Source organism: Scyliorhinus torazame, chromosome 13, assembly GCF_047496885.1.
Source record: "Scyliorhinus torazame isolate Kashiwa2021f chromosome 13, sScyTor2.1, whole genome shotgun sequence".
NCBI classification, from domain to species: domain Eukaryota; kingdom Metazoa; phylum Chordata; class Chondrichthyes; order Carcharhiniformes; family Scyliorhinidae; genus Scyliorhinus; species Scyliorhinus torazame.
Genome location: NC_092719.1, coordinates 131900472 through 131924614, shown reverse-complemented (window position 1 = coordinate 131924614; position 24143 = coordinate 131900472). Strand labels below are relative to the sequence as shown.

At 47.8% G+C, this 24143-nt stretch overlaps 1 protein-coding gene across 1 annotated transcript in view; it reads left to right on the top strand.

Moving 5' to 3' along the window:
• bsnb (bassoon (presynaptic cytomatrix protein) b) overlaps positions 1–24143 on the top strand; it is a 766513-nt gene that overhangs the window by 500506 nt on the left and 241864 nt on the right. The gene's annotated exons all lie outside the window — the stretch shown is intronic.

The following is a 24143-nucleotide window of genomic DNA, read 5'->3' as shown; positions in this document are numbered from 1 at the left end:
GAGGGTTTCAATGTTTGAGGAAGAGGGAGCAATCAAGCGGCTGCTTTGTCCTGGATGGTGTCGAGCTTCTTGAGTGTTGTTCGAGCTGCACTCATCCAGGCAAGTGGAGAGTATTCTATTACTCTCCTGACTTGCACCTTGTAGATGGTGGAAGGGCTTTGGAGGGTCAGGAGGTGATTTACTCACCGTAGGATTCCTAGCCTTTGACCTGCTTTGGTATCCACAGTGTTAATATGGCTAGTTCAGTTCAGTGTCTGATCAATAGTAACCCCCAGGATGTTGATTGTGGGGGATTCAGCGGTGGTAATGCCATTGAATGTCAAGTGGCGGTGGTTAGATCCTCTCTTGTAGGAGATGGTCATTGCCTGCCACTTGTATGGCTTGAATGTAACTTGCCACTTGTTAGCCCAAGCCTTGCTATTGTCCAGGTCTTGTTGCATTTGGACATGGACTGCTTTATTATCTGAAGGGTCGCAAATGGTGAGTTGGCACCTGTGCTACCCTTTTCCCTGTCCTGGTTGCAGACCACTTGTGCCCAGTGACTCAACAAGTTCAGATTCTGCCCCTAAGCTAGCTTCTAAAGTACACAGTGTCATCATCGGAGCTGGAGCCTGCAAATGTTAAAGTGAGTAATGGTGTTTCATCGCCAGTGCTGTCTTTCTTCTTATCCAACTCTTTCTCTTCCATCAGTGCCTAGACAGGTCTTGGGTTTCTTGAGAGAGAAAGGCACACGGGTGGAATTCTGATGAGGTGAAGCTAGATTGCATGCTTAAAACATCTGCAACTTGTATATCAGAAGACACAGTGGGATGTGAAAAGAAAGGTTAGAGATTAGATTACCGTAAACTTCAATGCTCTCAGCCGCAGGCTACAGTCTGAGTTATGACAGTTCCAATGATGGTCACCACCATTTGAGTGAATACATGCACCAATTCCTATTCCTCAGCAGTTATTCTTTGCTGCCTGTGGTTGTATACAACATTCTCCTGCAGGAGAAAGGAGAGTGTGTCAGTTAGTATGGTGCAATGTGTTTCCATGGTGTAGCTGCCATAAGTGATTACCTGGTAATTGTCAAGTGCAAGTGTGAGGTTTGTGGCAGTTCCACGTGTATAAGGATGAGATGATGTTTTGAATGTTTAGTTGTGCATCGTAATAGATGAAAGATTGTTGGGAGCTGAATGATGGTTGCGCTTTGACCAGAGTATGAGGCTAGTGGTGCATTTGATGGGCAGGGTACTTGAAGATGCATTCATTGGGCAGCACGGTGATGCAGTGGTTAGCACTGCTGCCTCACAGCGCCGAGATCCCAGGTTCGATCCTGGCTCTGGGCCACTGTCCGTGTGGAGTTTGCACATTCTCCCTGTGTTTGCATGGGTTTCGCCCCCACAACCCAAAGATGTGCAGGGATTGGCCATTCTAAATTGCCCCTTAATTGGAACAAATTAATTGGGTACTCTAAATTTATTTTTAAAAAGATGCATTCACTGACCTTGACGATTAGTAAGGTAATTGAACCCGTTGCAACACTGTATGCAGGTTTTTGAGCAAAATTTCTGGCATTGATCTTGATGGCTACTTACTCACACTGCCTTTGTAGTGTTAATCTGGAGGGCATCCCACCTCCCTGTTGATAGAGAACCTCTGTCCTCTTGCCCACCTCCTACACCATTATGTTGCAAACCCTTGAAGTCCACTCTCCCCCCTGTTATGCAGTGTCGCTCCTCTGCAACCTAACTCTTTCGTGTTATTTTGTGATACTTTAAGGAGCTGTAATCCTGTGAGGTTGAGTTTCTCTACTTTAAACTGGAACTCTTTCATGATACACATATATTTTTGTTACTTATTCCAATATGCAATATATTGAACATTGATTGACAGTATCATCCAGCTTCCATATCTAAGCTCACCCATACAACTGGTCCAGGTTTCACAAAATCCTCAACTCTTCCTATTTCATATCTTATTCAGCTAATTTCTGTGATCTCTGTGAAACACAATGGCTATTGTACTTGAGACAGACCAGTTCCCAATCCATATGGACAATGTGTTATCTATTCTATGAACTTTCAACATTGCTGTGCAAATCGATTTCCGGTGGCAGCTATGGAGTGGGAGGTCACACATTTGGTAGCTGCTGGCCAAGATGGATTTTATTGGACCTTTTTCCCATTCGTAGGGTAGAGGTTTGAATTTTTAAAAGTGCAGGAGCGATAGGAGAAAGTGAGACTCCACTGGTGGGGCTGGTGGATGTATTCACGGACCAGACGTGGGTCGGGAAGAAGGGAGCTGGTGGAGCAGGAGAATCTTCATGCACCACAGGTCAAGATGGCAGAGGGTAAAGGACCTGTCCTGCCTGTCCAGTGGTCAGCGGAGCAGCTGGTGGACTTCTGAAATGAGAAGTTAGGCAAGCAGAGGAGGGAATCCAGGAGGACCTAGTCAGTGTGGTAGAGCTGCTGAGAGCAGGGATTGACCGCATGGAGCAGAGGCTGGAGTCCCAGGGACAGGTGATTCAGAAAGTGGAGGAGATGGTGGGGGAGCATGAGGAGCAGCTCTCCTCGTTGGCTGAGATGGGAGTAATGTGGGAGATCCAAGAGCAGCTAAAGGAGAAGGTAGAGGATCTGGAGAACTGCTCCAGAGACAAATCCCGCAGATCGTGGGGATGCCCGAAGACATTGAAGGAGTGGATGCCGGCACATATGTGGCCAAGCTGTTGGGAAAAGTGATGGGGGAGGGGGCCTTCGACCAGCCCCTGGAGATCGACCAAGCACATAGGGCACTGATGAGGCTACAGGCGGGTGAGCAACCAAGGGCGATGGTGGTGCGGCTGCACCGTTTCCTGGACAAGGAAAAGATTTTGTGATGGGAGAAACAGACGATGAGGTGGCCCTAGGAAGGGAACAAGATGCAGGTGTACCAGGACCTGGGCGTGGAACTGGCAAGAGGAGGGCCAAATTTAACCGGGTCAAGGCTGCCCTCTTTAAGAAGGGGGTAAAGTTCGGGGTGTTGTACCAGGCCCACCTCTGGGGGGACCTTCCAGAATCAGGAATATTATTATGGAACGCCAGAGGAGGCGACAGAATTTCTGAGGGGCAATGGACTGGGAGGAGAAGAAGAACATTGAACTTTTGGCAAGATGTAAGAAGGTGTTTTTCTTTTGATGTTTTTGGAGACCGTTTCTCCTTTGAGGGTTTTTTGGGGGGGCTTGGTGGCGGGATGTTTGGGAAGCGTCAAGGGTGAGTGCACCTTTTTTCAGTTTCTTTGTTTCGTGGGCGAGTGCAAATGGGGGGGGAGGGGAATCAGTGGAGGGTAGGCGGCTTGGAGGCCTTGGGCGGGTGCTGTCAGGCTAGCTGGGCGGGCTAGTTAACGGGAGTGGGGATGTCAGGTGTTTGGTACAGGGAAGGGGGATGGAGTTGTTGTTTTTTGAGGGGGAGGGGGGCTGCTGACAAGGGTGTGGCTGTTGTGGCGCAGCGGGAAAGGGAGTGATGACGGTGGATATCCGAGGGTGAGCCTGGAGGGTTGTGTGCCAAAGGCCGGGGACTGACCCAAAAAGGGATATGATTGATCAACAGGGGAGGGGGGTGGGGGGACCCCCAACCAGGCTGATCATGTGGAACGTGAGGGGGCTGAATGGGCCAGTCAAACGGTCACGTGTGTTTGCGCACCTGAGGAGTCTGAAGGCAGATATGGCTTTTTTACGAGCGACTCATTTGAAGATAGGGGATCGGACAATGTTGAAGAAAGGATGGGTAGGGCACGTATTTCATTTGGGACTGGACATGAAGATGATCGGGTGGCGGTGCTGGTAAACGAGTGGGTGGCGTTTGAGATGGGGAACATTCTGGCAGATCCGAGGGGCTGGGGGGAGGTTCATGATGGTTAGTGGGAAGCTGGAGGGGATGCCAGTGGTCCTGGTAAATGTTTATGCCCCAAACTGGGATGATGTGGAGTTCATGAACTGGGTGCTGGGGAAGATTCCTGACCTGGACTCGCTCCGGTTGATCATGGGAGTGTGTGTGGGGGGGGGGGGATTTTAACACAGTCATGGAGCCAAGCTTGGAACAGTCGAACCCACGATCGGTGAAGGTGTTGGAGGTGGCGAAGGAGCTGAAGGTGTTTATGGAGCACATGGGAGGGTGGACCGTGGAGATTTGGGAGGCCGAGGGTGTACTCCCAGATTTATTTCTTTGTGGTGGACAAGGCGTCGCTGGCGAGGGTGATCGATTCGGGGTATTCGGCGATTGTGGTTTTGGACCACGATTGGTGGATTTGCGAGTAGACCGGGCGAGGGGCAGCACCTGCAGTGGACGCTAGATGTGAAGTTGTTGGTGGATGAGGATGTGTATGAGCGGGTGAGGGCTGCCATCTGGGGGTATGTGGAACTCAAAATACTGGGGAGGTTACCGTCGATCACTGTAGGAGGCACTCAATGCGGTGGTTCGGGGGAGTTTATTTTGATTCGGGCACACAGGGAAAAGGTGGAACGAACAGAAATGGCAAGGTTGATGGAAGGGATTTTGAGGGTGATAGAAGGTACTCGAAGGCCCCAAAGGCAGGGTTGTTGAAGGGGAGGCAGAGGCTCCAGATGGACTTTGGGCTGGTGTCCATGGGGAAGGCAGTAGGGCAGTTGCGGAGGGTCAGGGGGGCAATGTACAAGCCCACCAACATAGGAAACAGGAGGTGGCGAGGGAGATTGGCAGAGTGAAGGATGGGACAGGAAGGGTGGTGCTGGACTTGGTGGGAATGAATGGGGTGTTCGCGGAGTTTTATAGGAAGCTGTATGAGTTGGAGCCCTCGGCCGGTGCTGGCGAAGGTGCTGACCTTGCGAATCGAGGACTGTGTCCCGGGATGATAGGTGAGGATCAAACTGGGTGTGTGACTGGGAGCAGTTGTCGGCAAATATGTGGAGGTTACCTAACATGATTATGATGCCCCTGGAGGGGCAGGAAGTGGAGGTGGGAGTGGCAATGGGAAAGAGCTAGGTGTTAACGATTGAGGATAGAGGCAGGAGTTGAGGTTGGGAAGATGCTGTTCAAGGTGGTGGGGGTGAGTTTCAGGTACTTGGGCATCTAGGTGGCACGGGGTTGGGCGCAGTTGCGTAAGTTGAATTTGCCCCAATAGGTGGAACAGATGAAGGGGGATTTTAAGAGGGGGGATGCACGTCCATTGTCGTTGTCGGGACTGGTGCAGACAGTGAAGGTGACGATGCTGCCAAGGCTTTTGTTTGTATTTCAGAACCTCCCGATCTTCATTCAGAAGTCATTTTTTAAAAAGCTCAACGCATTCATTTTGGGGTTTGTGTGGGTGGGGAAGACCTCGTGGGTCAAGAGGTCATTTTTGGAAAGGGAGTGAGGGGGGGCTGCTGGCGTTGCCAAATATAATGAATTATTACTGGGCGGCTTCGGTAGGGTGCTCTTTCCAAGAGCCAGTGCAGACTCGATGGGCCGAATGGCCTCCTTCTGCACTGTAAATTCTATGTAAATTCTATGAAATTCTATTATTTGGAAATGGGTAGTGGGGGAGGGGTGAGTATGGGGACAGATGGAGGCGGCTTCTTGCAGGGGAACAGGTTTAGGGGCGTTATTGATGGCTCCTCTGCCGTTCTCGCAGCCAGGTACTCCGTGAGCCCAGTGGTGGTGTCGACCTTGAGAGTATGGAGACAGTGGAGGCAGCATCTGAGATTGGAAGATGCCTCGGTGTGGGCACCAATTTGTGACAACCATGGGTTTGCATCGGGGTGGGGGGAGGGCGGGGGCTGGACGTGAGGTTGGACGTGAGGTTTCAGGGGTGGCAGCAGGCGGGGACTGAGCGGTTTGGGAAACCTGTTCATAGGAAGCAGTTTTGCGAACTTGGAGGACCAGGAGGAGGAATATGAGCTGCCCAGATACTTACAGGTCTGGGACTTTGTGAGGAGGCAGGTGCTGTCCTTTCCCGGGTTGCCGCCCCTGGGGCTGCAGGATAAGGTGAGGAAGAGGGTAGGGGAGGGGACGGTATCTGGGGTTTATAAGGAGCTGATGGAATGGAAGGAAGTCTCGATAGGAGATGTTAAAGGCAGGATGTGCTGGGAGGGAGGCCAGAACATGGGACGAGGCTCTGCAGAGGGTGAATGCGCCCTCGTCCTGTGCAAGCCCCAGCCTTATTCAGTTTACAGTAGTTCACAGGGCGCATATGACTGTGGCCAGGATGAGTAGGTTCTTTGACAGGGTAGAGGATAAGTGTGGATGGTGCGCAGGAAGGTTTGCGAACCATATCCACATGTTCTGGGCATGTCCGAAACTGAAGGGATTCTGGCAGCAGTTTGCTGACATAACATCCGAGGTGTTGGGACTAAAGGTGGCCCTGAGTCCAGAGGTGGTGATATTCGGGGTGTCAGAAGACCTGGTAGTCCAGGAAGCGAGAGAGGCCGATGTCTTAGCCTTTGCCTCCCTGATAGCCCGGAGATGGATTTTGGTTGGGTGGAGGGACTCGGAGCCACCGAATATAGGCGGTTTGGATGAGTGACCTGGCGGCATTCCTGAGGATGGAAAACATCAAGTTTGTCTTGAGAGGGTTGGTTGGTGAGTTCGCCCGGAGATGGAAGCTGTTCATCGACTTCTTTAAGGAGGATTGAGCTGTCAGCAGAGGGAGGGAGGGGATGGGGGGGTGGGGTTGGTTATTTATTACGCTGTACAAGTTTGCTTTTGCTCTTATTTATGTGTTTGGTGTTTATATAAATGCCTTAATAAAATATTTAAAAAAACATTACTGTGCAAATCAATGACATATAGTTACTTCATATTGATTAAGCATATTTGATAAGAAATGATGGGGTTCGTTAAGGATATTACAATTCGTTAATATCCATAGAAAGTATTTTCTAATGAGTTTTAGAAAAAGATTTAGGTCACGGATAAAATTATGAAATAATGTTAAACTCAGATAAATGCAGGAAGTATTCTGCTTGAATCAGGATTTCTGTGAAGGGGAAGGATGGATAATCGGATTGTGAATCTTGCACTGTTGCCCATGGAATAAATGAAGCCTGCTGGCACTCACTGTGTCAACGCATTGAAAAAAACCAAATGATTACCTTCCCAAATTGTCTCACTGGTTAAAGGCAAATTTGGCAACAATCATTTGCATTCATGACACAGAATTGAAAACTGTGTAATAAGCTTTGTGTTATAGTTGGTGATAACTCTTAGGCACAAATCTTAGGCAGATCAGTTAAAAGTTAAATAGGCAGTGACATCAGCCAAAGGTCACACTCCCTGGGCTGGGGCGGAGAATCCACTTTTACACCCGAATTGGACCCGGCGCCTCTCCCGCGATTTACATGGCGGCTGGGCGGCCATTGTGTCCAGACAGTGTCATCAGCCAAAATATCACTGTCCCTGAGTCGAGACATTGCCAGAGGCCGTTCCAGCGCTGCTCCGGTCCCGACCGGCCGAATTCCTGACAGCGTGGTTCTATCCACATCTGGCCGGTCGGGACTCTCGTGCTGTGGCTGCGGACTCAGTCCGCGGCCGCCATCATGGGGAGTAGGGGGATCAAGTACCAGGGGGGCTTTAAGAGTGACCGGGCCGGCGATCGGGCGAGTTAAAACGAGCGGCGCAGGGCAGATCGTTGGGACCTTCTTTGTTGGTCCAGGTCCGCCGGCTGAGTCCACCATCACGTTCGGCGCGGCCGCTGCAGGCTGCCACCGTGCGCATGCACGAACTTGCAACCGAAAGTGCGAGTGCCCGTATCCGCAGCTGAAGCTGTGAGAAGCGCTCCAAGGCCCTGCCAGCCCCTTCAAGGTAAGTGAATAGCTGTGAATTTTTTTAAGCAAAGTCTGACGTGAAACGCCAGCGTTTTTACGCCAGCGTGGGGACTTAGCCCCATTTTTGAAGAATCCAGCCACCTGAATCTAGACGGTCACATCAGCCAAAGTTTCACTCCCCCTGTGTCTAGACAATGGCATCAGCCAAAAGGTCACTCTCCCTGAATCTAGACAGTGACATCTGCCAAAATAACACTGTCCCTGAGTCTAGACAGTGTCATCAGCCAAAGATTCACTCTCCCTGTATCTAGACAATGGCATCAGCCAAAAGGTCACTCTCCCTGAGTCTACAGTGTCATCAGCCAAAGTTTCACTCTCCCTGTGTCTAGACAGTGTCATCAGCCAAAATATCACTGTTCCTGAGTCTAGACGGTGTCATCAGCCAGAGTTTCACTCCCCCTGTGTCTAGACAATGCCATTAGCCAATATTTCCCTCCCCCTGGGTCTACACAGTGGAATCAGCCAAAAGGTCACTCTGCCTGAGTCAAGATAATGTCATCAGCCAAAATATCATTCTCCCTGTGTCTAGACTGTTATGGGCCAGGGTTTAGAGAACCCCAAAGTATCATGGAGTTCCCCTGACCCATAACTTTTAATAGATTGTGGTATGGGGAGCACACGGCCCACTCTACAGGAGTGGTACAGCAGAAATGGAAAAGTATTTTTTAAAGCAAAACAATGTTTATTCTATGAATTCAAGTTAACCTTTTTAAAACGTACAGTGAACATCTTAGCAACCATTAATTCAAATACAACCCCAAAAGACGACAACACTAAGTAAGCATTTAAGCTTTTCTTTTTACCTTCCATACGACTTAAAACACCTTTTAACAGAAGCACATTAGGTTTACATTCACGACTGAGAACATTTATAATTCTGAATTCATCAAATGATCAAGAGATAGTCTTTTGATGGCAGAGAGAACAGCAGTACACCTGCTTGGTCTGGCTTCAGCTCCAACACTGAAAACAAAACTAAAACACACCCTGCAGCCTGCTCAAAAATGAAAGTAAAAAGCTGACAGACAGCCCAGCTCCACCCACTCTCTGACATCACTGCAGTAGTAAACATCCATTTCTTAAAGGTACTCTCACTAGAGATATTTATATACACACCTATTTATAAACACCCATATCTTATAGGTACTCTCACATGACAAGACGGTGACTTTAGCCAAAATATCACTTTCCTTGTGTCGCGACTCTGATATCAGTTAGAATGTCACTCTCCCTGAGTCTAGACAGTTATAGTAATCAAAAGGTCACTCTCCTTCAGTCTAGACATGACATCAGTCAAAAGGTCACTCTCCCTCAGTCTAGACATGACATCAGTCAAAGTTACACTCCCCCCGTGTCTAGACAGTGTCATCAGCCAAAATTTCAATCCTCCTGTATCTAGACCGTGTCATCAGCCAAAATATCACTGTCCCGGAGCCGAGACCGTATCACCAGCCAAAGTTTTGCTCCCCCGTGTCTAGACAGTGCCATCAGCCTTCCCTCCCACTGTGTCCAGACAGTACATCAGCCAAAAGGTCACTCTCCCTCAGCCTAGACAGTGGCATCAGACAAAAGGCCACTCTCCTTGAGTCTAGACAGTGACTTCAGCCAAAATATCACTCTCCCTGTGTCTATACAGTGATATCAGTTAAAAAGTCACTCTCCTCTGAGTCTAGACAGTTACATCAGTCAAAGTTTCACTCCCCCCGTGTCTTGTCAGTGATATCAGCCAAAACGTCACTCTCCTTGCCAAAAGGTCCCTCTCCCTGTTTCTAGACAGTGTCATCAGCCAAAATATCATTCTCCTGTGTCTAGACAGTGATATCAGTTAAAAGGTCGCTCTTCCTGAGTTTAGACAGTTACATTAGTCAAAAGGTCACTCTCCCTGTGTCTAGACAGTGTCATCAGCCAAAAGGTCATTCTCCCTGAGTCTAGACAGTGGCACCAGTCAAAAGGTCACTCTCCCTGAGTCTAGACAGTGTCATCAATATTTTTCAATTCAAGGTAACATCACAGCTGAGTTGGGTCATGTCTTCCACAACAACCAGATATTCGCACTTAAATGTTTATTTCCACCTTCTGCCCCTCCCTCCACAAGATCATTGAGTTGTTATTAATACAGGCCGAGATCAACTAGCCTAGCAAAACTTAAGATCAAACTTTAAATCTTGCTGATTTGCATTACTTAGTTCCAAAGTATTCAGCCATTGGGAGTGATTGACAAGGGATTAGGCAATTAGAATTATATGGCTGGATTTGGTTACTTCCAGTACTGTTGGGAGGGTCGTGATAGGTTATCGGGGTAGGCGGGATGCAGATTTGTGGTTACTATCAGATCAGCCATGATCTTATTAAATGGATGAGCAGCTCAAGTGGTCGAATGGCCTACTTCTCCTTGTTTATATGTTCATATTATTGGCTTTCTTTAAAACTATTTTTTCTTATGAGAGCAGCTATTTCTTACCTCATAACCCATGATTAATAGGTAGAATAATGGAGAGAAAACTTGCAGGGATCCATCCTTATTTCAGTGGAAATGGGGTTACTTTACAAGATAATTCTTCTGACAGCAGAACATAATGAGGTTTATACATTCTTTCTGCCTCCATATCTCTGTTTTATTTCAGTTAGGGAGCCTGCTTTCTTTGGCAGCCCTTATTGTGGAAGATTGCCACCTGCAGTAATCCATTAGATTTTCCATTATCCGAACAATGTTTCTTAAGAATTATATTACTTTGGACTTCTGATGGCGGCCATGGAGTGAATGGCCGCACATTTGGTGGCTCATACACGAGGTGGAATTTCTTGGTCCTATTTCTTGGTGTTTTCAGGTGTGAGGTGCATGAGCACTGAGAAATAGTCACGCTCCATCGGTGGGACCGGTTTATGGCTAATCAGACGAGGAGTGTAACGAGTAAGAGGCAGCAGCCTGGACAAGAGTTTATTTGAGGTGCCACACAGGAAAAGATGGCAGAGGGTGCTAGGGTATTGTTGCCTGACCAGAGGCCTACTGAGAAACTTATGGACTTTTTGAATGAGAAGTTCCAGCAGCAGAGGCAGGAGACCTCAGAGGGCCTGGCTAAGGTGGTGGAGCCACTCAGGTCGACTATTGAGAGAATGGAGCAGAGGTTGGAGATGCAGGGTCTGGCACTCCAGAAGGTGCAAGAGTTGGTGGGAGAGCATAAGGACTGGCTGGAGGTGGAGGTGGAGATGGTGCTTGTGGCAGTGAGCCATAAGAGGCTGAGGAAGAAGGTGGGAGATCGAGAGAACAGTTTCATAGGTGGAATCTCCCAATTGTGGGACTGCCTGAAGGGATCAAGGGAACGCATTCCGCCAAAGTATGTGGTGAGCATGTTGGTGGGGGAGGGTTCTTTGCCAGTCCTCCCAAGGTGGAACGAACACACAGGGCACTGAGGAGGAGGTGAAGGTGGGGAGCCGTTGACAGCGATGGTGGTGCGGCTAAATCGTTGTCTCGACAAAGAGTGGGTGTTGAAGTGGGTGAAGCAAATGAAAAGGTGCACCTGGGAGGGAAAAGTGCTGAGGATCTGCCAGGACTTGAATGCAGAGTTGGCCAAGCAGCGAGCGGTTATAATCAGATCAAGGCTGCACTCTACAAGGAAGGGGTGTTGTATCCTGCTCGTCTGTGGGTCACGCACCAGAATCAAGAGTTTTATTTTGATACGCTGGAGAAGATGAGTGAATTTACAAGAGACCACGGACTGGGAGGTGTGCGAGGTGATGTAAAAGTGGGGAAAGTGGGTTTACACGATGGGTGGTTGGTTGTATTTAATGAATATAGGTGGGGAGTGGGTGAGTGTGTTCTTTATCTTACTGTTTTTTGAGAATGGCGGGTGAAGGGTGGCGGGGGGGAAGGGAGGGAGGGGTAGATGGGGGCCTCGAGTGGGGGCCACCATGCTAGCGGCTTGGCTAGTTAATGGGAGTGAAGTGTGGTATCAACCTGTGGAGGGAGGGGGTGGTGGAAGTTGGGTTTCCTTTGTCTTTGCTTATGGGGGGGAAGAGAGGGGGTGAGGGGAGGGATGCTGACATAGGTTGAGTTGGTGTGGCACAGTTGGTTAAGAGGAGATGGCGGCAGACATCTTGGGGAGGACCTGTGGGGGTGCGAAGCAGCTGATTAAAGAAGGTTTATGGTTGATTGGTGAAGTGTGGGGGGAGGGGTGGGGATGAGATTGATGGACCCCATTGATGACATGGAACATTCGGGGTTTAAATGGCCCGATCAAAAGGTTGCGCGTTTTCACACATTTAAGAAGTTTGAAGGCGGATGTTGTGTTTCTTCAGGAGATGCACCTGAAGCTGGGGGACAGTCGAGGTTGAAGAAGGGCTGGGTGGCGCAAGTTTTTCACTCGGAATTAGATATGAAGGCGAGTGGGATGGCGGTGCTGATCAACAAGAGGGTAGCTTTCAATGTAGGCAGTATTGTAACTGATCCAGGGGGTTTCTTTGTGATGATGAGCGGGTGCTGGTGTTGCTAGTGAATGTACATGCTCCAAATTGGGATCATGTGGATTGTTTAAGGTGGGTTTTAGCAGATTCTGGATCTGGACACGCATTGGCTGATCCTGGGCTGGACCGGTCATGACCGAGGATCCTGAGGGTTTTGGCTACGGGGAAGGAGTTATTAGGGTTTCTGGAGTGGGGGTGGGGGGGGGGGGGGTTGTAGGCAGTGGACCCATGGTGGTTTGAGAGGCAGAGGGCAAAGGAGTTTCTGTTTCTGCGGGAGGGTGAGGGTGGCAATCCAAAATTATGTGGAGCTGAACAATACGGGGTAGGTTTCTGCCTCCACACTGTGGGAGTCACTGAAAGTGGTGGTAAGGGGGCAATTTATATTGATTCAGGCACACAAGGAGAGCACAAAGCAGGCTGAGAGGCGAGGTTGGTGGAGGACATTCTGAGGGTGGACCGGAGGTATTCAGTGGTACCTGAGGAGGCATTGCTAAAGGAAAGGCAGAGGCTTGATATGGAGTTTGGGCTGCTGTCCACGGGAAAGATGGTGGGACAATTGCGTAGAGCCAGGGAGGCGGTTTATGAGTCCAGTGAGAAAGCGAGCAGGTTGCTTGTGCACCAGTTGAGGAAGCAGGCGGTGATGAGGAAGATTGGGAGGGTGAGAGACGAGAGGGGCATGGTGATAATGGAGCCGGAGGGGGTGCATGGGGTTTTTGAGGCCTTTTATCGGAGGCTGTGTAGCTTGGAATCTCCAGTGGGTGGCTGAAGGGTTAGGACAGTTTTTGGATGGGTTAGAGTTCCTGAACGTTGAGGAGGCGAAGGTGCAAGGACTGGGGGCCCCGATTGGGCTGAGGGAGGTGTTGAAATGCAGGGAAGACTCCGGGGCCCGAGGTTTCCCCAATCGATTTTTAAAAAAGAAACATTTTTATTGCAATTTTGCATTGAAAGACAGAACTTTACAGAAAAAAGAAAAAAAAATACAGGAACATCAATGGTTTTTAAAAAATAAATTTAGAGTACCCATTTCATTTTTTCCAATTATGGGGCAATTTAGCGTGGCCAATCCACCTACCCTGCACATCTTTGGGTCGTGGGGGTAAAACCCACGCAAACACTGGGAGAATGTGTAAACGCCACACAGACAGTGACCCAGGGCCGGGATCGAACCCGGGACCTCGGCGCCGTGAGGCAGCAGTGCTAACCACTGCGCCACTGTGCTGCCCCTGGGAACATCAGTAGTAATAATCAACACCATAGTAACAACAACTCATGGGCCCCAAGCTGTCACCATGTTTGTGACGGGGTCCCAGTTCAATCGTACTTTATTTACACTTATGTTAATTCTTGTGAACTTTTTCCCCTGACAACGCTTTTTTTTCTTACAAATTTAGTGTATCCAATTATTTTCTTTTCTAATTAAGGGGCAATTTGGTGATGCCAATTCACCTACCTTGCACATCTTTGGGTTGTGCAGGTGAGACCCACACAGACATGGGGAGAATGTGCAAACTCCACACAGACAGTGACCCGGGGCCGGGATCGAACCCGCGCCCTCAGCTCTGTGAGACAGCAGTGCTAAAAACTGCGCCACCAAGCCGCCCACGACACCGCTCGTACTTATCCTCCACCCAAGGATCATCGTGATTTTGGGAGAGTTTGGCTATCTGGGGGATAACGAGATGTTCCCAAATAATGCATGGGGGCAGGAGAGGAAATGAAATGAAATGAAAATCGCTTATTGTCACAAGTAGGCTTCAAGCGAAGTTACTGTGAAAAGCCACTAGTCGCCACATTCCGGCGCCTGTTCAGGGAGGCTGGTATGGGAATTCAACTATGCTGCTGGCCTGCCTTGGTCTGCTTTCAAAGCCAGCGATTTAGCCCTGTGCTAAAGGCTGGGGGTATTGCTTCTTCAGTTGGTGAGGGCGGTTTTCACTACCGTGAGATACAGGTGGCGCAGAGTTGGGCCCAGTTGCGTAAGTTCATCTTGGCACGGCTGGTGGAGGGACTTTAAGAGATGGGATGTACTGCCATTGTCCTTGGGTCGGGTACAGACGATGAAGATGACGGTACTGCCGAAGTTTTTTTTGTATTCCAGAACCCCTGGTTTTTGTTCCTAAGTTCTTTTATGGGAAGGTTAATGGGATAATTTTGAGGTTTGTGGGAGGGGGAAGGCTCCTTGGGTGAGGAGGGTATTCTTGCAGAGGGAGTGACAGAGGGTGGGGGGTGGGGGTGGATTAGTGTTGCTGAGCTTGTTGAATTACTGCTGGGCAGCAAATATTGCAATAGCTGGGAAATGTGCGGTCGGTCTGAGGGCGAATGGAGGCGGCTTCGTGTAAGGGGACCAGTTTGAGGGCGCTATTGTTGACACCCCTTCCATTCTCGCTGGTTAGATACTCCACGGGTCCAGTGGTGGTATCAGCACTGAGAGCTTGGGACCAGTGTTGGCAGCACTTTGGGAAGGCGGGTTGCTGTGGGCGCCAATTTGTGACAATCACAGGCTTGCACCGGTGGGGATGTACCAATTGATTTTAAAGATTAAAGTCCAATTAATAGGATTTCATTGGCCTCATAGGATTTCATTCCAACAAGATTTTGCAACTGTCAAGTCTGACATTTTAATCAAAAAGCAAAGTTGTCGCTAATTACAGTGACTTTGCTATTGCAGTAATATTTTATACTGCAGCTAATTCACCACAAACAAATTTGGCTTGCAAACCGTTTGAGGTGTTTACCTGACATAATCCACAAAAAAAAAGCAACCTGCTTGATCCATCCCCTGTCATGTGAGAGCACCTTTAAGAAATGGGTGTTTACGAAATGTACCTTTAAGAAATGGGTGTTTATCAGTGATGTCAGAGAGTGTGTGGAGCTGGGCTGTCTGTCAGCTTTTTATTTTCGTTTTAGTCTGTTTGCTGCAGGGTGTGTTTTAGTTTTGTTTTCAGTGTTGGAGCTGAAGCCAGACAGAGCAGGTGTACTGTTGATCTCTCTGCCATGGAAAGACTATCTCTTGATCATTTGGTGAATTCAGAATTATAAATGTTCTCAGTAGTGTTTCTTTTGTCTTCTGGATGTTGTGTGGGAAGTTATTAAGGATGATTTAGTGTTGTATTCTTTGGGGTTTGTATTTGAATTGATGGTTGCTAAGATGTTCACTGTATGTTTTAAAAAGGTTAACTTGAGTTCATAGAATAAACATTGTTTTGCTTTAAAAAATACTTTTCCAGTTCTGCTGTACCACACCTGTAGAGTGGGCCGTGTGCTCCCCATACCACAGTCTATTAAAAGTCGTGGGTCAGGTGAACTCCATGATACACATGGGGGTTCTCTAAACCCTGGCCCATAACACCCCATAAACGTTCACCTCCACCCACCATCATCAATGCATAGTGGCAGCAAGATGTGTACTGCAGCAACTCACATAGGTTCCTTTTTCAGCAACTTTCAAATCCGCAAAACTCTCCCACCTGGAAGCATAAGAGCGGCACACTTATGGGGATGCCTGCGACTGCAATTTCCCGCCCAGTCACACACCAAGCTGATTTGGAACTATTTTGCCATTCCTTCACTGTCACCCATTTCAAATAATGGAACTCCCTTCCTTAACAGCACTATAGGTGTGCCAACAGAAGATGAATTGCAGCAGTTCAAGAAGGCAATTCAACACAATCTTCTCAAGGGCACTTGGGATGAGCAATAAACCTTGCCACCAATGGTTATATCCCATGAAAGAATAAGTAAAAACTAAATCGACGGGTGATTTTATCTACAAGGCCATCAAATAAGTACAACAAATTATGAAAAAAACTCAAACACCAACAAATTAAAACCCTTAAAATATGTAAAACAAAATGGTGCCATTTGTTTTCTGGATTTTCTGGACCATCATATAACTTCTGTGGTCAATGCTATAATTTCTTTGAAGGTATTTTTCTTATTTTATCTGATTCAAAATGAGAACACCTATCTTCTTTCTCTAGTACTTTCCAACAGAATGTAATTGTTGTTCTCTGATAGTGAAACTATAAAAATACGTTTCCTCACTGAAAACGTAATAATGTGTCTTTGTAGTTCCCTCGCTAATATGGAATGAATATAAAGCATCTAACATTCCCTCACTATAAAGTGAATTGTTTATGACTCTGCCATTATTGTAGAATGTCTCTCTGCCTTCACGAAAGAATATGTCTTTTATGACTCTCTCGCTGACTGAGAAACTACGTAAAACACCTCTCTATAATGCACCTTCCTCGCTTCAACATTTTATGACATTTTTAATGATTCTTATTAAGGTAGCAGTTTACAGCTGCTGCATCAATGATGAAACCATGTAACAAGCCTCCTTCTAGAGCAAGGTGTTTATTGGTCCCTAGGCAGGATTATATAGACAGGTTCTAAAGCATTTTGGACAGACTTGCGAAATATCGAAAATAAGGTTCACTAGGTTTCTTAACATCCCTTGAATATTTTACCATTTTTGTTAATTTACCTCGTAAAAAGAAATTGATGGCCATCTATAGTCGATATGGTTATCTATTTCAATCTTCAATGGAAGCCACAATTACCAACGCTCTCCAATATGGATGAATAATGGTACACTTTCATTCCTCTGAGGTATCTGTGCTGAAGAGATTTACATACTGCAAGCCAAATGGATCCCTTGTTTGCTCTATCTTCCTAAGGGTGCGATTTAAGGGAAAAGTTTCAAAGTGTGGTAGAAGTGGGAACTGCTGCGAGCTCCCTGACCCTCGGCCCAGCGAGGCCATCACCGCTATAAAATGTTACTGGCCACAAATCATGGGCGCTATTCTCCCCCACCACGCCAGGTGGGAGAATATCCGGGGCGCCGCGCGACTCACGCCACGCCGTCCCGACCCATGCATGCGATTCTCCCACCGCCCCGTAAACCAGCGGCGCGCAATTCGGCGAACTGCCGAGCAGTGATTCTCCAGCCCGGATGGGCCGAGCGGACGCTACGACACAACAGGTTCCCGCCGGCGCCGACCACCCCTGGTCGCTGCTGGCGGGAACTCTGCGGGGGAGGGAGAGGGGCTCCTTCACCGGGGTGGTCTCCGATGGGATCTGGCCCGCGATCGGGGCTCACCGATCGGCGGGCCGGCCTCTCTCCCCCCCCCCCCCCCCCCCGGCCTACCTCCTTCCGCGCGCGGCCCCAGAACACCGGCGCCATGTTGGTGAGGGGCCGGCGTGCGTAAGACGTTCCCTGCGCAGGATGGCGCAGCCCATCTCCTTGTTGAGGCAGAGCTTCCTGTGGCACAAGCCATCAATTGTTCAAAAGAATAGCGATGCCTGACACCTTGGGCCATCACCGGCCTCCTCCTCTGGGTCCTTCCCTGGCCTGTTGGTGGCCAGGTCCTCAGGGTGTGGGGTAGGGCCCAGCACATGGGTTGCCGCCTCAAGTCTCTGTCGACGCTGCTGCTGCTGCCACCGCCTTCTCAACGCTTGCCAGCTTGCCTGCTAGCAGCACCACTAGGGCACGTACGTGCAGTCCAAAATATCGTCCATTCCGCTCAATGTCTGTAAGGAATTGGGAGAGGGTTTGAGACCGGCAGTCAACGATGTCTTCCACCCCGGGACCCTCCAGTTCCCCCATTGCTTCCCCCTCACACCCCGGCTACAGCAGGGGCCACTGCTCGTCGACCCCCACAACCTGCACCCCAGACATCTGCATGCTATGTTACCTGCACCGGGCGCAGGTCCACTCCCTAGTGCACAAACCCACCCCCTAGTGCACAAACCCACCCTCTGGTCCCTGGTGCAGGGGCCCAACCCCTGGATTTTCAGATGTTGGATGCTGCGTCCATGGTGTTGCTTCCTGCAGTGTTCAGGCACAGTGTCCAGGCATCACGGTCTATTTGGGATGCAAGTCGAAAACTCTCACATGCCACATTGCACGCCTACCAAACGGGGATCTACTTGGGAAATGTAAGGTGCTCATTTAACTCTGATTGCTAATTCCCAATTAGCAATAGCCTTCTGTTGCAGACAGGCAAGGGCTGGGGATGCCCCCGGAAAGGGTACACACGTTCCTGGGGTTGGCATGGCGGACCTGCGGGCGATTGGACCCCCCCCCCCCCTCCAGCTCAGACTATGGGTGGCCATTCCCCCTGCCCCGGGCTCCCCAGCCCCCATTGCGCATCTCCCCCCCCCCCCCCCCGACCAACCGAGGCTGTCCCACGGTTGTTCCCCCATCCCCACCCAGCACTGGGGCAGCAGCCCCAATGCCCCGGGCTCTTTGCCTGTGAACAAAGATGGCTGCTCACTTCCTCGGGTCCCTGCAGCAGCCCCTCTGCCAGTTTCTTGTTTTTAACTTGCTGGGAAGGCCGTTAGCTCACAGGAGCCTGATAAATAGGGTGTTGTTCCCGTTAATTGTATGAAGATTGGACTTAAGTGGTGATTATAGGTTTCTCGCCACGGGTAGGTAAGATCCGGATTTCGCCAAGCAGATCGGGCCGGTTAGGTCACAAAGCGATAGGCACCTGGCGCAGTTCTGGGTTTTGGCCTCTCCCGTTATTTACCATCCTCGTCGCTCTTTCGCTTAAGCACAACGCGGCCAATAGATTGCGCAGTATGATTCTGTCATAGCCAGGACAGGAGATGGGACACAACAAATAATCGCGAAACCCCTTGATTGGGAGTGGGAAAATTGAGTCGGGGCTTTCATATGCTGTGGCATTCTCGTGTTCCCCGTCACAAAAAGTAATTTTTCAGTCAAATTATGACATTATCTTATCACTTGTTTGATGGACTTAGACTTGAGGAATGGTTACATGGTTCATATCTGTAAAGCTGCCATCTCTCACTCAACCCTGTTTGCCTAATCATTCAGTGCCTTCAGAATAAAGAACGAAGAACAATACATCACAGGAACAGGCCATTCGGCCCTCTGAGCCTGCGCCGACCATGGTACCTGCCTAAACTAAAACCGTATGCACTTACGGAGTCCGTATCCTTCCATTCCCACCCTATTCATATATTTGTCTAGATACCCCTTAAATGCCACAATCGTACCTGCTCCTACCACCTCCCCCAGGCAGCGCGTTCCATATATTTACCTCCCTCTGTGTAAATAAACTTGCCTCGCACATCTGTTCCAAAATTTTCCCCATGCACTTTAAACCTATGTTCCCTAGTTCTTGACTCACCTAACCTAAGAAAGAGCATCTGACTATCCACTCTGTCCATGCCACTCATAATCTTGTAGACCTCTATCAGGTTGCTTCTCAACCTCCTTTGTTGCAGTGAGAACAGACCGAGTTTATCTAATCTCCCCTCATAGCTAATGCCCTCCATATCATGCAACATCCTAGTAAACCGCTTCTGTACCCTCTCCAAAGGACCCGCATCCTTCTGCTAGTGTGGCGACCAGAATTGTACACAATATTCCAAATGAGGCCGAACTAAGGTCCTGTACAGCGGCAACATGACTTGCCAATTTTTATATTCAGTGCCCTGACTGATGAAGACCAGCATGCCGTATGCCTTCTTGACCACCTTATCCACATGTGTTGCCACTTTCAGTGATCGTTGGACATGCATGCCCAGATCATAGATCATAGAATTTACAGTACAGAAGGAGGCCATTTGGTCCATCGGGTCTGCACCAGCTCTTGGAAAGAGCACCCCACTTAAGCCCTCACCTCCACACTATCCCGTAAACCAATAACCCCCCCTAACCTAAGGGCAATTTAACATGGCCAATCCACCTACCATGCACATCTTTGGACTGTGGGAGGAAACTGGAGCACCAGGACGAAACTCACGCAGACACAGGAACAACGTGCAGACTCCGCACAGACAGTGACCCAAGCTGGGAATCAGACCTGGGACCCTGGAGCTGTGAAGCAACTGTGCTAGCCACTCTGCTACCGTGCAGCCGACCAGAGATCTCTCTGCCTGTCAATACTCGCAAGAGTTCTACCATTTACTGTGTAATTCCTACATGCATTGGACCTTCCAAAGTGCATTACCTCACATCTGCCATTTCTCCACCCAAGACTCCAACCAGTTTATATCTTACTGTATCCTCTGACAATCCTCTTCAGCATCCGCAACTCCACCAATTTTTGTATCACTTCCCCCAGTCTAACACCTTCACCTGAGGGCCACTCTTGTCCTTATCCATAAGCAGCTTAAAACTTCCAGAATCATGATCACTGTTCCCGAAATTATCTGCTACTGGAACTTCGATCACCTGGCCGGGCTCATTCCCCAGCACCAGGTCTAATATGGTCCTTTGCCGAGTTGGGCTATTTACATATTCTTTCAAGAAACCCTCCTGGATGTTCCTTGCAAATTCTGCTCCATCCATGCTTCTAGCAATTAGCGTGTCCCAGTCAATATAGGGAAAGTTAAAATCACCCACCACAACAACCCTATTGTTTCTACATCTTTCCAAGATCTGTCTGCATATCTGCTCCTCTATCTCCTGCTGGCTGTCAGAAGGTCTGTAATAAACCCCCAACATTGTGACAGCACTCTTCCTATTCCTGAGCTCTACCCATATTGCCTCGCTGCCTGAATCCTTCAATGTGTCCTCCCTCAACACAGCTGTGATATTCTCCTTAACCAATAATGCAACTCCCCCACCCCTTTTGCATCCTCCTCTATCCTGCCTGAAGCATCTAAATCCTGGACTCTTTAGTTGCCAATCCTGTCCCTCTTTCAACAAAGTTTCTGTAATCGCAACACCATCATAATTCCACGTACTAAACCAAGCTCCAAGTTCATCTATCTTACCTGAAATACACCTCGCATTGAAACTAATGCACTTCAGCCCACCAGCCCCGTTGCGTTGAACCACTCCCTGCCTGCTCTTCCTCTCAATCTTCCTGGCCTTAAGTCTGTAGCTCGCCCTCAGTTATTTCTCCCACTGACCTACTGCTCTGGTTCCCACCCCGCTGCCATACTAGGCAATTCAATCTGTTTCTCTGCCTTCCCCTCTTTACTACCCTGTGACTTCCTGCATTGGTTTCCATCCCCCTGTCACACTAGTTTAAACCATCCCCAACAGCGTTGGCAACAAGCCCCCTCAGACATTGGTTCCAGTCCTGCCCAGGTGTAGACCGTCCGATTTGTAATGGTCCCACCTCTCCCAGAACCGGTTCCAATGTCCCAAAAATCTGAGTCCCTCCCTCCTACACCATCTCTCGAGCCACGCATTCATCCTGTCTATCCTGCCATGTCTACTCTGACTAGCACGTGGCACTGATAGCAATCCCAAGATTACTACCTTTTGAGGTCCTACTTTTTATTTTATCTCCTAACTCACTAAATTCACCATGTAGGACCTCATCCTGTTTTTTACCTATATCGTTGGTGCCTACATGCACCATGATAGCTGGCTGTTCACCCTCCCCCTTTAGAATGTCCTGAAGACATTCTGATTCATCCAGGACCCTTGCACCCGGGAGGCAACATACCTTCTTGGAGTCTCGTTTGTGTCCGCAGAAATGCCTGTCTACTCCCTTTACAATAGGAGGAAAGAAAAGCACAAATAAAGTTGCTGAGCGTTTAATCAGCTGTTCTCCATGTGGCATGAATGAACCATCCAATGAGTTCTTCATCCGGTTTTGACGAGCCATCTCAAGCTGTCCTTTATGTGTTGGGAGAGAGACGGCATTCCACACTCTGTCACCGTTTGCATGAAGAGATGTTTCCTAACTTCTTCCCTGAATGTCTTGGTTCTGATTTTAAGTTGATGTTCCCTTGTCCTTAACTACCCCACTAGTGGAAAAAGTGTTCGCCATCTAGCCTACCAATTCCTTCCATAATTCTAAAAACCTCAATCAAACCATCCCTTAACCTTCTACATTCTAGAGGCTACAAGATTAGTTTGGATAATTTCTCCTCACAGTTTAACCCTTGAACCCCTGGTAACATTCTGGTGTGTTAACCCTTCTAACAATATCTCCTTTCTAAGTGTTACGATCCCGGACCAAATCTGACCAGTGGCTAGGATACTGGACAGAAACCTCACTATTTTATTTTGATTTTGACAGAAACAATCAATGTTGTATTTTGATTTTGTAAGACTTTGAGGAAGAGAGTGATTTCACGCAAAATAGGGATAAGGTTTGTTCAAACCAACTTTATTACTCACACAGTATTAAAATATCATTCACACAAGAAAATAGCCTACAATTACCCCTTAAACAAAGCTAATCAATACAGTGACACAACTTTTAACTGCTATCTTTATTTCCACTCAAACAACAAAATCATCTCGGATCCCAATCCACTTTTAAATACAGTTAGCATTCAGGAATACTTGCTGCACAGAGATGTCTTGAATGCTCCACTTTGAGAAAGAGAGATCTTTTGAGACTGCTTTAAAGAAAGAGACCTGGCCCCTTTTCAGAACAATGCAGTATCTCTGGTTGTGCGTCTTCAGAAAACCTTCAAAGCTTTAAGCCTCCAGCCACAGGCTAAAACACCTGCCTGCTTCAACCCCTGGCTCCTCCCATTAACTACATCATCTCACTAAACTGAACACAATGCCTCTAATTAACTACTCCACAGGGAACCTTCTTAATATAAACAAAAAACAATTAGCCTAAACTTTTATGATACTTTAATTGCACATCTGGTTCCCAAAAAGCCGAGCTGTCTTGCAAACCAGGATTTTTAAAAATACTACTGCAGATGTTACGCACACACTAACCCAGGCTTTTGACCCTTACTGCACCAAATACATATAATCCAATATATCTGAAATTCCTACATTCATCACGCTAAGGTGCAGTAATTAGGACCATACACAGTACTCCAGAAGTGGTCTAACCAGGGATCTCTACAGGTGATGCAAAATTCCTCCCCTTAATAATCCAGCGCTCTGGTTATAAAGGCTAAAATTTCATTATCTTTTTGATTATTTTTGAACCTCACTACTTAATTTAGTGATGTGCATATGTGAATCCATAAATCTTTTGGATCTCTACCGTTCCTAGCTTTTCACCATTTAAAAATACTCAGAACTTTCTTTGTTCAAAATGGATTGCCTCAAGCTTAACTGTGCTGATATCCATTTGCCACACTTAAACTACCAAGGTCGCTTTGTAATTTCTGTTCTCGATTACATTGCTTAGAATGCCATCTATCTTTGTGTCACTGGCAAACTTGGATACATGGCTCACTATTAGGTTATCTGAATCATTACTAAATATTGTAAATAGTTGAGGCCCCAGCACGGATCTTAGTTGGAGCACTCTAGTTAATTATGCTCATTTGGACTATATATCCATTAGCTCTTCTCTCAGTCTTCTATTTATTGATTGGCAGAGCAACCAACAAGGTCGATAATTTGTCTTCAATTTTATCATCTTTAATTATTTCTAACAGTCTCTTATGTGGAATCTTAAGGAAAGCCTTCTGGAAATTCATATTAACTAAATCCGTTGTCACTGCCCTGTCTGCCACTGTAATTACTTACTCAGTTAGGTTCATCAGCTATGACCTATCCTTTACAATTCATGTTGGTTCTTTCCATTCAGTTCGCATTACTGTTAATCTTTGGTTACTCTGCCCTTAATTATACATCCCAATATTTTCCCCACAACAGATGTTATACTAACAGATCTATAATTTCATTTTTTAAATGATGCATTTATATTTGCAGTTTTCTCATTCAAAGGGAGAATTCTTAAATCTGGAAAACTTTGCAAAATTATGGCTAAAGTATTTGCAACTTCTTCCCCTACTTTAGAATCCTGAAGTCGAACCTATCAGGTTCTAGGAATTTGTCATCTATAGCGATATTATAGTTTCTAATGTGGTTTCCTTGCTAAAGTTAACTTTTGTAAGTTGCAATCCTGGAAACCATGTGATACAACTCAGGCATCTCAGCTGGTCATGTGTGGATAAAGCACCG